This window comes from Anopheles funestus, chromosome 3RL (genome assembly GCF_943734845.2).
Source record: "Anopheles funestus chromosome 3RL, idAnoFuneDA-416_04, whole genome shotgun sequence".
NCBI lineage: Eukaryota > Metazoa > Arthropoda > Insecta > Diptera > Culicidae > Anopheles > Anopheles funestus.
In genome coordinates this window covers 21,461,281-21,477,617 of record NC_064599.1, presented here as the reverse complement: position 1 = coordinate 21,477,617, position 16,337 = coordinate 21,461,281, and the positions used below count along the sequence as shown (strand labels likewise).

The following is a 16,337-nucleotide window of genomic DNA, read 5'->3' as shown; positions in this document are numbered from 1 at the left end:
CCCTTACGATTTTTTTGGGAAATTTTGCAAAAAAAATTAAATTGTTTTATTTTAATGCCAATGGGTTGCAATGAGTTTCTTTTCACTCTAATAATGCTTGAAATAAAAAAAATAGTGAAAAATAATAAAAAAATTCAAAAAATTCAAAAGAAATGAAAATTTTCCTCATTTTTGCACCAAATTTTGCCTATAACTCGGTCGGTATCAAACGGATCGCCAATCTTTAACCTGTGGTCGGTAGATGGCACCAATGGCTACATTTTCTTCTTGGACAGCCATGCCCTCAGATGTCTGTGACAGAGGTTATTCGAGGAACCAAGTTCCATACCCTGTTTGAGAAAATGAAAAATTTTTTTCATTTTTGCACCATGTTTTGTTTATAACTCGGTCGGTATCCAACGGATCGCCAAACTTTAACCTGTGGTCGATAGATGGCACCAATGGCTACATTTTCTTCTTGGACAGCCATGCCCTCAGATGTCTGTGCCAGAAGTTATTCGAGGAACCAAGTTCCTTACCCTGTTTGAGAAAATGTAAAATTTTCCTCATTTTTGAGCAATGTAGCAAAAATTTTAAATGTGATATATTTTGATGGGAATTTGTTGCAATAAGTTTCTTTTCACGTAAATAGTGCTTTAAATTAAAAAAAGAATAAAAAATCAGAAAAAAATTTCAAAATAATTTTCCACTCGAAAATTTCATAAGGCTTACCCCTTACGATTTTTTGGGAAATTTTGCAAAAAAAATTAAATTGTTTTATTTTAATGCCAATGGGTTGCAATGAGTTTCTTTTCACTCTAATAATGCTTGAAATAAAAAAAATAGTGAAAAATAATAAAAAAAATCAAAAAATTCAAAAAAAATGAAAATTTTCCTCATTTTTGCACCAAGTTTTGCCTATAACTCGGTCGGTATCAAACGGATCGCCAATCTTTAACCTGTGGTCGGTAGATGGCACCAATGGCTACATTTTCTTCTTGGACAGCCATGCCCTTAGATGTCTATACCAGAAGTTATTCGAGGAACCAAGTTCCTTACCCTGTTTGAGAAAATGTAAATTTTTCCTCATTTTTGAGCAATGTAGCAAAAATTTTAAATGTGATATATTTTGATGGGAATTTGTTGCAATAAGTTTCTTTTCACTTAAATAGTGCTTTAAATTAAAAAAAGAATAAAAAATTAGAAAAAAATTTCAAAAAAAATTTCCACTCGAAAATTTCATAAGGCTTACCCCTTACGATTTTTTTGGGAAATTTTGCAAAAAAATTAAATTGTTTTTTTTTAATGCCAATGGGTTGCAATGAGTTTCTTTTCACTCTAATAATGCTTCAAATAAAAAAAGAGTGAAAAATAATAAAAAAATCAAAAAATTCAAAAGAAATGAAAATTTTCCTCATTTTTGCACCAAATTTTGCCTATAACTCGGTCGGTATCCAACGAATCGCCAATCTTTAACCTGTGGTCGATAGATGGCACCAATGGCTACATTTTCTTCTTGGACAGCCATGCCCTCAGATGTCTGTGACAGAGGTTATTCGAGGAACCAAGTTCCATACCCTGTTTGAGAAAATGAAAAATTTTCTTCATTTTTGTACCAAGTTTTGTTTATAACTCGGTCGGTATCCAACGGATCACCAAACTTTAACCTGTGGTCGGTAGATGACACCAATGGCTACATTTTCTTCTTGGACGGCCATGCCCTCAGATGTCTGTGCCAGAAGTTATTCGAGGAACCAAGTTCCTTACCCTGTTTGAGAAAATGTAAAATTTTCCTCATTTTTGAGCAATGTAGCAAAAATTTTAAATGTGATATATTTTGATGGGAATTTGTTGCAATAAGTTTCTTTTCACTTAAATAGTGCTTTAAATTAAAAAAAGAACAACAAATCATAAAAAAATTTCAAAAAAAATTTCCACTCGAAAATTTCATAAGGCTTACCCCTTACGATTTTTTTGGGAAATTTTGCAAAAAAAATTAAATTGTTTTATTTTAATGCCAATGGGTTGCAATGAGTTTCTTTTCACTCTAATAATGCTTGAAATAAAAAAAGAATGAAAAATAATAAAAAAATCAAAAAATTCAAAAGAAATGAAAATTTTCCTCATTTTTGCACCAAATTTTGCCTATAACTCGGTCGGTATTCAACGAATCGCCAAACTTTAACCTGTGGTTGATAGATGGCACCAATGGCTACATTTTCTTATTGGACAGCCATGCCCTCAGATGTCTGTGACAGAGGTTATTCGAGGAACCAAGTTCCTTACCCTGTTTGAGAAAATGTAAAATTTTCTTCATTTTTGCACCAAGTTTCGCCTATAACTCGGTCGGTATCCAACGGATCGCCAAACTTTAACCTGTGGTCGATAGATGGCACCAATGGCTACATTTTCTTCTTGGACAGCCATGCCCTTAGATGTCTGTGCCAGAAGTTATTCGAGGAACCAAGTTCCTTACCCTGTTTGAGAAAATGTAAAATTTTCCTCATTTTTGAGCAATGTAGCAAAAATTTTAAATGTGATATATTTTGATGGGAATTTGTTGCAATAAGTTTCTTTTCACGTAAATAGTGCTTTAAATTAAAAAAAGAATAAAAAATCAGAAAAAAATTTCAAAAAAATTTTCCACTCGAAAATTTCATAAGGCTTACCCCTTACGATTTTTTGGGAAATTTTACAAAAAAAATTAAATTGTTTTATTTTAATGCCAATGGGTTGCAATGAGTTTCTTTTCACTCTAATAATGCTTGAAATAAAAAAAAGAGTGAAAAATAATAAAAAAAATCAAAAAATTAAAAAAAAATGAAAATTTTCCTCATTTTTGCACCAAATTTTGCCTATAACTCGGTCGGTATCCAACGGATCGCCAATCTTTAACCTGTGGTCGATAGATGGCACCAATGGCTACATTTTCTTCTTGGACAGCAATGCCCTTAGATGTCTGTGCCAGAAGTTATTCGAGGAACCAAGTTCCTTACCCTGTTTGAGAAAATGTAAAATTTTCTTCATTTTTGCACCAAGTTTTGCCTATAACTCGGTCGGTATCAAACGGATCGCCAATCTTTAACCTGTGGTCGGTAGATGGCACCAATGGCTACATTTTCTTCTTGGACAGCCATGCCCTCAGATGTCTGTGCCAGAAGTTATTCGAGGAACCAAGTTCCTTATCCTGTTTGAGAAAATGTAAAATTTTCCTCATTTTTGAGCAATGTAGCAAAAATTTTAAATGTGATATATTTTGATGGGAATTTGTTGCAATAAGTTTCTTTTCACTTAAATAGTGCTTTAAATTAAAAAAAGAATAAAAAATCAGAAAAACATTTCAAAAAAATTTTCCACTCGAAAATTTCATAAGGCTTACCCCTTACGATTTTTTTGGGAAATTTTGCAAAAAAAATTAAATTGTTTTATTTTAATGCCAATGGGTTGCAATGAGTTTCTTTTCACTCTAATAATGCTTGAAATAAAAAAAAGAGTGAAAAATAATAAAAAAAATCAAAAAATTCAAAAAAAATGAAAATTTTCCTCATTTTTGCACCAAATTTTGCCTATAACTCGGTCGGTATCCAACGGATCGCCAATCTTTAACCTGTGGTCGATAGATGGCACCAATGGCTACATTTTCTTCTTGGACAGCCATGCCCTTAGATGTCTGTGCCAGAAGTTATTCGAGGAACCAAGTTCCTTACCCTGTTTGAGAAAATGAAAACTTTTCTTCATTTTTGTACCAAGTTTTGCCTATAACTCGGTCGGTATCCAACGGATCGCCAAACTTTAACCTGTGGTCGGTAGATGACACCAATGGCTACATTTTCTTCTTGGACAGCCATGCCCTTAGATGTCTGTGCCAGAAGTTATTCGAGGAACCAAGTTCCTTACCCTGTTTGAGAAAATGTAAAATTTTCCTCATTTTTGAGCAATGAAGCAAAAATTTTAAATGTGATATATTTTGATGGGAATTTGTTGCAATAAGTTTCTTTTCACTTAAATAGTGCTTTAAATTAAAAAAAGAATAAAAAATCAGAAAAACATTTCAAAAAAATTTTCCACTCGAAAATTTAATAAGGCTTACCCCTTACGATTTTTTTGGGAAATTTTGCAAAAAAAATTAAATTGTTTTATTTTAATGCCAATGGGTTGCAATGAGTTTCTTTTCACTCTAATAATGCTTCAAATAAAAAAAGAGTGAAAAATAATAAAAAAAATCAAAAAATTCAAAAAAAATGAAAATTTTCCTCATTTTTGCACCAAATTTCGCCTATAATTCGGTCGGTATCCAACGAATCGCCAAACTTTAACCTGTGGTCGATAGATGGCACCAATGGCTACATTTTCTTCTTGGACAGCCATGCCCTCAGATGTCTGTGACAGAGGTTATTCGAGGAACCAAGTTCCATACCCTGTTTGAGAAAATGAAAAATTTTCTTCATTTTTGTACCAAGTTTTGTTTATAACTCGGTCGGTATCCAACGGATCACCAAACTTTAACCTGTGGTCGGTAGATGACACCAATGGCTACATTTTCTTCTTGGACGGCCATGCCCTCAGATGTCTGTGCCAGAAGTTATTCGAGGAACCAAGTTCCTTACCCTGTTTGAGAAAATGTAAAATTTTCCTCATTTTTGAGCAATGTAGCAAAAATTTTAAATGTGATATATTTTGATGGGAATTTGTTGCAATAAGTTTCTTTTCACTTAAATAGTGCTTTAAATTAAAAAAAGAATAAAAAATCAGAAAAACATTTCAAAAAAATTTTCCACTCGAAAATTTCATAAGGCTTACCCCTTACGATTTTTTTGGGAAATTTTGCAAAAAAAATTAAATTGTTTTATTTTAATGCCAATGGGTTGCAATGAGTTTCTTTTCACTCTAATAATGCTTGAAATAAAAAAAAGAGTGAAAAATAATAAAAAAAATCAAAAAATTCAAAAAAAATGAAAATTTTCCTCATTTTTGCACCAAATTTTGCCTATAACTCGGTCGGTATCCAACGGATCGCCAATCTTTAACCTGTGGTCGATAGATGGCACCAATGGCTACATTTTCTTCTTGGACAGCCATGCCCTTAGATGTCTGTGCCAGAAGTTATTCGAGGAACCAAGTTCCTTACCCTGTTTGAGAAAATGAAAACTTTTCTTCATTTTTGTACCAAGTTTTGCCTATAACTCGGTCGGTATCCAACGGATCGCCAAACTTTAACCTGTGGTCGGTAGATGACACCAATGGCTACATTTTCTTCTTGGACAGCCATGCCCTTAGATGTCTGTGCCAGAAGTTATTCGAGGAACCAAGTTCCTTACCCTGTTTGAGAAAATGTAAAATTTTCCTCATTTTTGAGCAATGAAGCAAAAATTTTAAATGTGATATATTTTGATGGGAATTTGTTGCAATAAGTTTCTTTTCACTTAAATAGTGCTTTAAATTAAAAAAAGAATAAAAAATCAGAAAAACATTTCAAAAAAATTTTCCACTCGAAAATTTAATAAGGCTTACCCCTTACGATTTTTTTGGGAAATTTTGCAAAAAAAATTAAATTGTTTTATTTTAATGCCAATGGGTTGCAATGAGTTTCTTTTCACTCTAATAATGCTTCAAATAAAAAAAGAGTGAAAAATAATAAAAAAAATCAAAAAATTCAAAAAAAATGAAAATTTTCCTCATTTTTGCACCAAATTTCGCCTATAATTCGGTCGGTATCCAACGAATCGCCAAACTTTAACCTGTGGTCGATAGATGGCACCAATGGCTACATTTTCTTCTTGGACAGCCATGCCCTCAGATGTCTGTGACAGAGGTTATTCGAGGAACCAAGTTCCATACCCTGTTTGAGAAAATGTAAAATTTTCTTCATTTTTGTACCAAGTTTTGTTTATAACTCGGTCGGTATCCAACGGATCACCAAACTTTAACCTGTGGTCGGTAGATGACACCAATGGCTACATTTTCTTCTTGGACGGCCATGCCCTCAGATGTCTGTGCCAGAAGTTATTCGAGGAACCAAGTTCCTTACCCTGTTTGAGAAAATGTAAAATTTTCCTCATTTTTGAGCAATGTAGCAAAAATTTTAAATGTGATATATTTTGATGGGAATTTGTTGCAATAAGTTTCTTTTCACTTAAATAGTGCTTTAAATTAAAAAAAGAACAACAAATCATAAAAAAATTTCAAAAAAAATTTCCACTCGAAAATTTCATAAGGCTTACCCCTTACGATTTTTTTGGGAAATTTTGCAAAAAAAATTAAATTGTTTTATTTTAATGCCAATGGGTTGCAATGAGTTTCTTTTCACTCTAATAATGCTTGAAATAAAAAAAATAGTGAAAAATAATAAAAAAATTCAAAAAATTCAAAAGAAATGAAAATTTTCCTCATTTTTGCACCAAATTTTGCCTATAACTCGGTCGGTATCAAACGGATCGCCAATCTTTAACCTGTGGTCGGTAGATGGCACCAATGGCTACATTTTCTTCTTGGACAGCCATGCCCTCAGATGTCTGTGACAGAGGTTATTCGAGGAACCAAGTTCCATACCCTGTTTGAGAAAATGAAAAATTTTTTTCATTTTTGCACCATGTTTTGTTTATAACTCGGTCGGTATCCAACGGATCGCCAAACTTTAACCTGTGGTCGATAGATGGCACCAATGGCTACATTTTCTTCTTGGACAGCCATGCCCTCAGATGTCTGTGCCAGAAGTTATTCGAGGAACCAAGTTCCTTACCCTGTTTGAGAAAATGTAAAATTTTCCTCATTTTTGAGCAATGTAGCAAAAATTTTAAATGTGATATATTTTGATGGGAATTTGTTGCAATAAGTTTCTTTTCACGTAAATAGTGCTTTAAATTAAAAAAAGAATAAAAAATCAGAAAAAAATTTCAAAATAATTTTCCACTCGAAAATTTCATAAGGCTTACCCCTTACGATTTTTTGGGAAATTTTGCAAAAAAAATTAAATTGTTTTATTTTAATGCCAATGGGTTGCAATGAGTTTCTTTTCACTCTAATAATGCTTGAAATAAAAAAAATAGTGAAAAATAATAAAAAAAATCAAAAAATTCAAAAAAAATGAAAATTTTCCTCATTTTTGCACCAAGTTTTGCCTATAACTCGGTCGGTATCAAACGGATCGCCAATCTTTAACCTGTGGTCGGTAGATGGCACCAATGGCTACATTTTCTTCTTGGACAGCCATGCCCTTAGATGTCTATACCAGAAGTTATTCGAGGAACCAAGTTCCTTACCCTGTTTGAGAAAATGTAAATTTTTCCTCATTTTTGAGCAATGTAGCAAAAATTTTAAATGTGATATATTTTGATGGGAATTTGTTGCAATAAGTTTCTTTTCACTTAAATAGTGCTTTAAATTAAAAAAAGAATAAAAAATTAGAAAAAAATTTCAAAAAAATTTTCCACTCGAAAATTTCATAAGGCTTACCCCTTACGATTTTTTTGGGAAATTTTGCAAAAAAATTAAATTGTTTTTTTTTAATGCCAATGGGTTGCAATGAGTTTCTTTTCACTCTAATAATGCTTCAAATAAAAAAAGAGTGAAAAATAATAAAAAAATCAAAAAATTCAAAAGAAATGAAAATTTTCCTCATTTTTGCACCAAATTTTGCCTATAACTCGGTCGGTATCCAACGAATCGCCAATCTTTAACCTGTGGTCGATAGATGGCACCAATGGCTACATTTTCTTCTTGGACAGCCATGCCCTCAGATGTCTGTGACAGAGGTTATTCGAGGAACCAAGTTCCATACCCTGTTTGAGAAAATGAAAAATTTTCTTCATTTTTGTACCAAGTTTTGTTTATAACTCGGTCGGTATCCAACGGATCACCAAACTTTAACCTGTGGTCGGTAGATGACACCAATGGCTACATTTTCTTCTTGGACGGCCATGCCCTCAGATGTCTGTGCCAGAAGTTATTCGAGGAACCAAGTTCCTTACCCTGTTTGAGAAAATGTAAAATTTTCCTCATTTTTGAGCAATGTAGCAAAAATTTTAAATGTGATATATTTTGATGGGAATTTGTTGCAATAAGTTTCTTTTCACTTAAATAGTGCTTTAAATTAAAAAAAGAACAACAAATCATAAAAAAATTTCAAAACAAATTTCCACTCGAAAATTTCATAAGGCTTACCCCTTACGATTTTTTTGGGAAATTTTGCAAAAAAAATTAAATTGTTTTATTTTAATGCCAATGGGTTGCAATGAGTTTCTTTTCACTCTAATAATGCTTGAAATAAAAAAAGAATGAAAAATAATAAAAAAATCAAAAAATTCAAAAGAAATGAAAATTTTCCTCATTTTTGCACCAAATTTTGCCTATAACTCGGTCGGTATTCAACGAATCGCCAAACTTTAACCTGTGGTTGATAGATGGCACCAATGGCTACATTTTCTTATTGGACAGCCATGCCCTCAGATGTCTGTGACAGAGGTTATTCGAGGAACCAAGTTCCTTACCCTGTTTGAGAAAATGTAAAATTTTCTTCATTTTTGCACCAAGTTTCGCCTATAACTCGGTCGGTATCCAACGGATCGCCAAACTTTAACCTGTGGTCGATAGATGGCACCAATGGCTACATTTTCTTCTTGGACAGCCATGCCCTTAGATGTCTGTGCCAGAAGTTATTCGAGGAACCAAGTTCCTTACCCTGTTTGAGAAAATGTAAAATTTTCCTCATTTTTGAGCAATGTAGCAAAAATTTTAAATGTGATATATTTTGATGGGAATTTGTTGCAATAAGTTTCTTTTCACGTAAATAGTGCTTTAAATTAAAAAAAGAATAAAAAATCAGAAAAAAATTTCAAAAAAATTTTCCACTCGAAAATTTCATAAGGCTTACCCCTTACGATTTTTTGGGAAATTTTACAAAAAAAATTAAATTGTTTTATTTTAATGCCAATGGGTTGCAATGAGTTTCTTTTCACTCTAATAATGCTTGAAATAAAAAAAAGAGTGAAAAATAATAAAAAAAATCAAAAAATTAAAAAAAAATGAAAATTTTCCTCATTTTTGCACCAAATTTTGCCTATAACTCGGTCGGTATCCAACGGATCGCCAATCTTTAACCTGTGGTCGATAGATGGCACCAATGGCTACATTTTCTTCTTGGACAGCAATGCCCTTAGATGTCTGTGCCAGAAGTTATTCGAGGAACCAAGTTCCTTACCCTGTTTGAGAAAATGTAAAATTTTCTTCATTTTTGCACCAAGTTTTGCCTATAACTCGGTCGGTATCAAACGGATCGCCAATCTTTAACCTGTGGTCGGTAGATGGCACCAATGGCTACATTTTCTTCTTGGACAGCCATGCCCTTAGATGTCTATACCAGAAGTTATTCGAGGAACCAAGTTCCTTACCCTGTTTGAGAAAATGTAAAATTTTCCTCATTTTTGAGCAATGTAGCAAAAATTTTAAATGTGATATATTTTGATGGGAATTTGTTGCAATAAGTTTCTTTTCACTTAAATAGTGCTTTAAATTAAAAAAAGAATAAAAAATTAGAAAAAAATTTCAAAAAAATTTTCCACTCGAAAATTTCATAAGGCATACCCCTTACGATTTTTTTGGGAAATTTTGCAAAAAAATTAAATTGTTTTATTTTAATGCCAATGGGTTGCAATGAGTTTCTTTTCACTCAAATAATGCTTGAAATAAAAAAAGAGTGAAAAATAATAAAAAAATCAAAAAATTCAAAAGAAATGAAAATTTTCCTCATTTTTGCACCAAATTTCGCCTATAACTCGGTCGGTATTCAACGATTCGCCAAACTTTAACCTGTGGTCGATAGATGGCACCAATGGCTACATTTTCTTCTTGGACAGCCATGCCCTCAGATGTCTGTGACAGAGGTTATTCGAGGAACCAAGTTCCTTACCCTGTTTGAGAAAATGTAAAATTTTCTTCATTTTTGCAACAAGTTTTGTTTATAACTCGGTCGGTATCCAACGGATCGCCAATCTTTAACCTGTGGTCGATAGATGACACCAATGGCTACATTTTCTTCTTGGACAGCCATGCCCTTAGATGTCTGTGCCAGAAGTTATTCGAGGAACCAAGTTCCTTACCCTGTTTGAGAAAATGTAAAATTTTCCTCATTTTTGCACCAAGTTTCGCCTATAACTCGGTCGGTATCCAACGGATCGCCAAACTTTAACCTGTGGTCGATAGATGACACCAATGGCTACATTTTCTTCTTGGACAGCCATGCCCTTAGATGTCTGTGCCAGAAGTTATTCGAGGAACCAAGTTCCTTACCCTGTTTGAGAAAATGTAAAATTTTCCTCATTTTTGAGCAATGTAGCAAAAATTTTAAATGTGATATATTTTGATGGGAATTTGTTGCAATAAGTTTCTTTTCACTTAAATAGTGCTTTAAATTAAAAAAAGAATAAAAAATTAGAAAAAAATTTCAAAAAAATTTTCCACTCGAAAATTTCATAAGGCTTACCCCTTACGATTTTTTTGGGAAATTTTGCAAAAAAAAATAAATTGTTTTATTTTAATGCCAATGGGTTGCAATGAGTTTCTTTTCACTCTAATAATGCTTGAAATAAAAAAAAGAGTGAAAAATAATAAAAAAATCAAAAAATTAAAAAAAAATGAAAATTTTCCTCATTTTTGCACCAAATTTGGCCTATAATTCGGTCGGTATCCAACGGATCGCCAATCTTTAACCTGTGGTCGATAGATGGCACCAATGGCTACATTTTCTTCTTGGACGGCCATGCCCTCAGATGTCTGTGCCAGAAGTTATTCGAGGAACCAAGTTCCATACCCTGTTTGAGAAAACGTAAAATTTTCCTCATTTTTGCACCAAGTTTTGCCTATAACTCGGTCGGTATCCAACGGATCGCCAAACTTTAACCTGTGGTCGATAGATGGCACCAATGGCTACATTTTCTTCTTGGACAGCCATGCCCTTAGATGTCTGTGCCAGAAGTTATTCGAGGAACCAAGTTCCTTACCCTGTTTGAGAAAATGTAAAATTTTCCTCATTTTTGAGCAATGTAGCAAAAATTTTAAATGTGATATATTTTGATGGGAATTTGTTGCAATAAGTTTCTTTTCACTTAAATAGTGCTTTAAATTAAAAAAAGAATAAAAAATTAGAAAAAAATTTCAAAAAAATTTTCCACTCGAAAATTTCATAAGGCTTACCCCTTACGATTTTTTTGGGAAATTTTGCAAAAAAATTAAATTGTTTTATTTTAATGCCAATGGGTTGCAATGAGTTTCTTTTCACTCTAATAATGCTTGAAATAAAAAAAAGAGTGAAAAATAATAAAAAAATCAAAAAATTAAAAAAAAAACGAAAATTTTCCTCATTTTTGCACCAAATTTTGCCTATAATTCGGTCGGTATCCAACGGATCGCCAAACTTTAACCTGTGGTCGATAGATGGCACCAATGACTACATTTTCTTCTTGGACAGCAATGCCCTTAGATGTCTGTGCCAGAAGTTATTCGAGGAACCAAGTTCCTTACCCTGTTTGAAAAAATGTAAAATTTTCCTCATTTTTGCACCAAGTTTTGCCTATAACTCGGTCGGTATCCAACCGATCGCCAAACTTTAACCTGTGGTCGATAGATGGCACCAATGGCTACATTTTCTTCTTGCACAGCAATGCCCTTAGATGTCTGTGCCAGAAGTTATTCGAGGAACCAAGTTCCTTACCCTGTTTGAGAAAATGTAAAATTTTCCTCATTTTTGAGCAATGTAGCAAAAATTTTAAATGTGATATATTTTGATGGGAATTTGTTGCAATAAGTTTCTTTTCACGTAAATAGTGCTTTAAATTAAAAAAAGAATAAAAAATCAGAAAAAAATTTCAAAATAATTTTCCACTCGAAAATTTCATAAGGCTTACCCCTTACGATTTTTTTGGGAAATTTTGCAAAAAAAATGAAATTGTTTTATTTTAATGCCAATGGGTTGCAATGAGTTTCTTTTCACTCTAATAATGCTTGAAATAAAAAAAAGAGTGAAAAATAATAAAAAAATTAAAAAATTTAAAAAAAAATGTGAATTTTCCTCATTTTTGCACCAAATTTTGCCTATAACTCGGTCGGTATCCAACGGATCGCCAAACTTTAACCTGTGGTCGATAGATGGCACCAATGGCTACATTTTCTTCTTGGACTGCCATGACCTTAGATGTCTGTGCCAGAAGTTATTCGAGGAACCAAGTTCCATACCCTGTTTGAGAAAACGTAAAATTTTCCTCATTTTTGCACCAAGTTTTGCCTATAACTCGGTTGGTATCCAACGGATCGCCAAACTTTAACCTGTGGTCGATAGATGGCACCAATGACTACATTTTCTTCTTGGACAGCAATGCCCTTAGATGTCTGTGCCAGAAGTTATTCGAGGAACCAAGCTCCATACCCTGTTTGAGAAAATGTAAAATTTTCCTCATTTTTGTACCAAGTTTTGCCTATAACTCGGTCGGTATCCAACCGATCGCCAAACTTTAACCTGTGGTCGATAGATGGCACCAATGGCTACATTTTCTTCTTGGACAGCCATGCCCTTAGATGTCTGTGCCAGAAGTTATTCGAGGAACCAAGTTCCTTACCCTGTTTGAGAAAATGTAAAATTTTCCTCATTTTTGAGCAATGTAGCAAAAATTTTAAATGTGATATATTTTGATGGGAATTTGTTGCAATAAGTTTCTTTTCACTTAAATAGTGCTTTAAATTAAAAAAAGAATAAAAAATCAGAAAAAAATTTCAAAAAAATTTTCCACTCGAAAATTTCATAAGGCTTACCCCTTACGATTTTTTTGGGAAATTTTGCAAAAAAATTAAATTGTTTTATTTTAATGCCAATGGGTTGCAATGAGTTTCTTTTCACTCTAATAATGCTTGAAATAAAAAAAAGAGTGAAAAATAATAAAAAAATCAAAAAATTCAAAAGAAATGAAAATTTTCCTCATTTTTGAAGAAAATTTTGCCTATAACTCGGTCGGTATCCAACGAATCGCCAAACTTTAACCTGTGGTCGATAGATGGCACCAATGGCTACATTTTCTTCTTGGACAGCCATGCCCTTAGATGTCTGTGCCAGAAGTTATTCGAGGAACCAAGTTCCTTACCCTGTTTGAGAAAATGTAAAATTTTCCTCATTTTTGAGCAATGTAGCAAAAATTTTAAATGTGATATATTTTGATGGGAATTTGTTGCAATAAGTTTCTTTTCACTTAAATAGTGCTTTAAATTAAAAAAAGAATAAAAAATTAGAAAAAAATTTCAAAAAAATTTTCCACTCGAAAATTTCATAAGGCTTACCCCTTACGATTTTTTTGGGAAATTTTGCAAAAAAATTAAATTGTTTTATTTTAATGCCAATGGGTTGCAATGAGTTTCTTTTCACTCTAATAATGCTTGAAATAAAAAAAGAGTGAAAAATAATAAAAAAATCAAAAAATTAAAAAAAAAACGAAAATTTTCCTCATTTTTGCACCAAATTTTGCCTATAATTCGGTCGGTATCCAACGGATCGCCAAACTTTAACCTGTGGTCGATAGATGGCACCAATGACTACATTTTCTTCTTGGACAGCAATGCCCTTAGATGTCTGTGCCAGAAGTTATTCGAGGAACCAAGTTCCTTACCCTGTTTGAAAAAATGTAAAATTTTCCTCATTTTTGCACCAAGTTTTGCATATAACTCGGTCGGTATCCAACCGATCGCCAAACTTTAACCTGTGGTCGATAGATGGCACCAATGGCTACATTTTCTTCTTGGACAGCCATGCCCTTAGATGTCTGTGCCAGAAGTTATTCGAGGAACCAAGTTCCTTACCCTGTTTGAGAAAATGTAAAATTTTCCTCATTTTTGAGCAATGTAGCAAAAATTTTAAATGTGATATATTTTGATGGGAATTTGTTGCAATAAGTTTCTTTTCACTTAAATAGTGCTTTAAATTAAAAAAAGAATAAAAAATTAGAAAAAAATTTCAAAAAAATTTTCCACTCGAAAATTTCATAAGGCTTTTCGATTACCCCCTTACGATTTTTTTGGGAAATTTTGCAAAAAAATTAAATTGTTTTATTTTAATGCCAATGGGTTGCAATGAGTTTCTTTTCACTCTAATAATGCTTGAAATAAAAAAAAAGAGTGAAAAATAATAAAAAAATCAAAAAATTTAAAAAAAAATGTGAATTTTCCTCATTTTTGCACCAAATTTTGCCTATAACTCGGTCGGTATCCAACGGATCGCCAAACTTTAACCTGTGGTCGATAGATGGCACCAATGGCTACATTTTCTTCTTGGACAGCCATGCCCTCAGATGTCTGTGCCAGAAGTTATTCGAGGAACCAAGTTCCATACCCTGTTTGAGAAAACGTAAAATTTTCCTCATTTTTGCACCAAGTTTTGCCTATAACTCGGTTGGTATCCAACGGATCGCCAAACTTTAACCTGTGGTCGATAGATGGCACCAATGACTACATTTTCTTCTTGGACAGCAATGCCCTTAGATGTCTGTGCCAGAAGTTATTCGAGGAACCAAGCTCCATACCCTGTTTGAGAAAATGAAAAATTTTCCTCATTTTTGTACCAAGTTTTGCCTATAACTCGGTCGGTATCCAACCGATCGCCAAACTTTAACCTGTGGTCGATAGATGGCACCAATGGCTACATTTTCTTCTTGGACAGCCATGCCCTTAGATGTCTGTGCCAGAAGTTATTCGAGGAACCAAGTTCCTTACCCTGTTTGAGAAAATGTAAAATTTTCCTCATTTTTGAGCAATGTAGCAAAAATTTTAAATGTGATATATTTTGATGGGAATTTGTTGCAATAAGTTTCTTTTCACTTAAATAGTGCTTTAAATTAAAAAAAGAATATAAAATCAGAAAAAAATTTCAAAAAAATTTTCCACTCGAAAATTTCATAAGGCTTACCCCTTACGATTTTTTTGGGAAATTTTGCAAAAAAATTAAATTGTTTTATTTTAATGCCAATGGGTTGCAATGAGTTTCTTTTCACTCTAATAATGCTTGAAATAAAAAAAAGAGTGAAAACTAATAAAAAAATCAAAAAATTCAAAAGAAATGAAAATTTTCCTCATTTTTGCAGAAAATTTTGCCTATAACTCGGTCGGTATCCAACGAATCGCCAAACTTTAACCTGTGGTCGATAGATGGCACCAATGGCTACATTTTCTTCTTGGACAGCCATGCCCTTAGATGTCTGTGCCAGAAGTTATTCGAGGAACCAAGTTCCTTACCCTGTTTGAGAAAATGTAAAATTTTCCTCATTTTTGAGCAATGTAGCAAAAATTTTAAATGTGATATATTTTGATGGGAATTTGTTGCAATAAGTTTCTTTTCACTTAAATAGTGCTTTAAATTAAAAAAAAGAATAAAAAATTAGAAAAAAAATTCAAAAAAATTTTCCACTCGAAAATTTCATAAGGCTTACCCCTTACGATTTTTTGGGAAATTTTGCAAAAAAAATTAAATTGTTTTATTTTAATGCCAATGGGTTGCAATGAGTTTCTTTTCGCTCTAATAATGCTTGAAATAAAAAAAAGAGTGAAAAATAATAAAAAAATCAAAAAATTAAAAAAAAAATGAAAATTTTCCTCATTTTTGCACCAAATTTTGCCTATAATTCGGTCGGTATCCAACGGATCGCCAAACTTTAACCTGTGGTCGATAGATGGCACCAATGACTACATTTTCTTCTTGGACAGCAATGCCCTTAGATGTCTGTGCCAGAAGTTATTCGAGGAACCAAGTTCCTTACCCTGTTTGAGAAAATGTAAAATTTTCCTCATTTTTGCACCAAGTTTTGCCTATAACTCGGTCGGTATCCAACCGATCGCCAAACTTTAACCTGTGGTCGATAGATGGCATTGGAATTGAAATTATCATTTTATTTCAAACCAGAAAAAACGGTTATTACACAAAGATAATGTACTGAGAGCTTTTCGTTTTTATTTAAATTATTACTTTCGAAACATAACATACAAGCTAAGATTTATTTTAAACATTAATACTATTCCTTCGGCCGACTCGTTCGACAAATTTCAACCGTACCGGTTGCATGTCCAACAGCTTGGACAGTGTATTCGCATACACCAACTGTGATGCGATCATTTGTTTGTGGGTTGTATTCGCTGTGCTCAGCTCATTCGTTTCCTGCTGCATCAAAAGCTCCGCCATCTTCATCTTCGATCTGCTGACTCGTGCTGCTTCCGTATTCCGTCGACGCATTTCCATTTGTTCCGGGGTGCGTTCTATGGTTGGGAATTGTCGTGCCATGCTCTTGTGATAAACAAACGGAATTTTGGCATCTGTCATCGATATTAGTGCGTTGTAT

At 33.0% G+C, this 16,337-nt stretch overlaps 1 long non-coding RNA gene across 1 annotated transcript; it reads right to left on the bottom strand.

The window, feature by feature from the left end:
- Window positions 1-2,643: 2,643 nt before the first annotated feature.
- LOC125771634 (uncharacterized) lies at window positions 2,644-14,454 on the bottom strand. Its single transcript, XR_007419346.1, has 3 exons — window positions 14,242-14,454; window positions 10,684-11,393; window positions 2,644-3,065 (listed from the first exon to the last, which is right to left on the bottom strand). It is a non-coding gene; the product is annotated as an uncharacterized LOC125771634 (long non-coding RNA).
- Window positions 14,455-16,337: the final 1,883 nt, after the last annotated feature.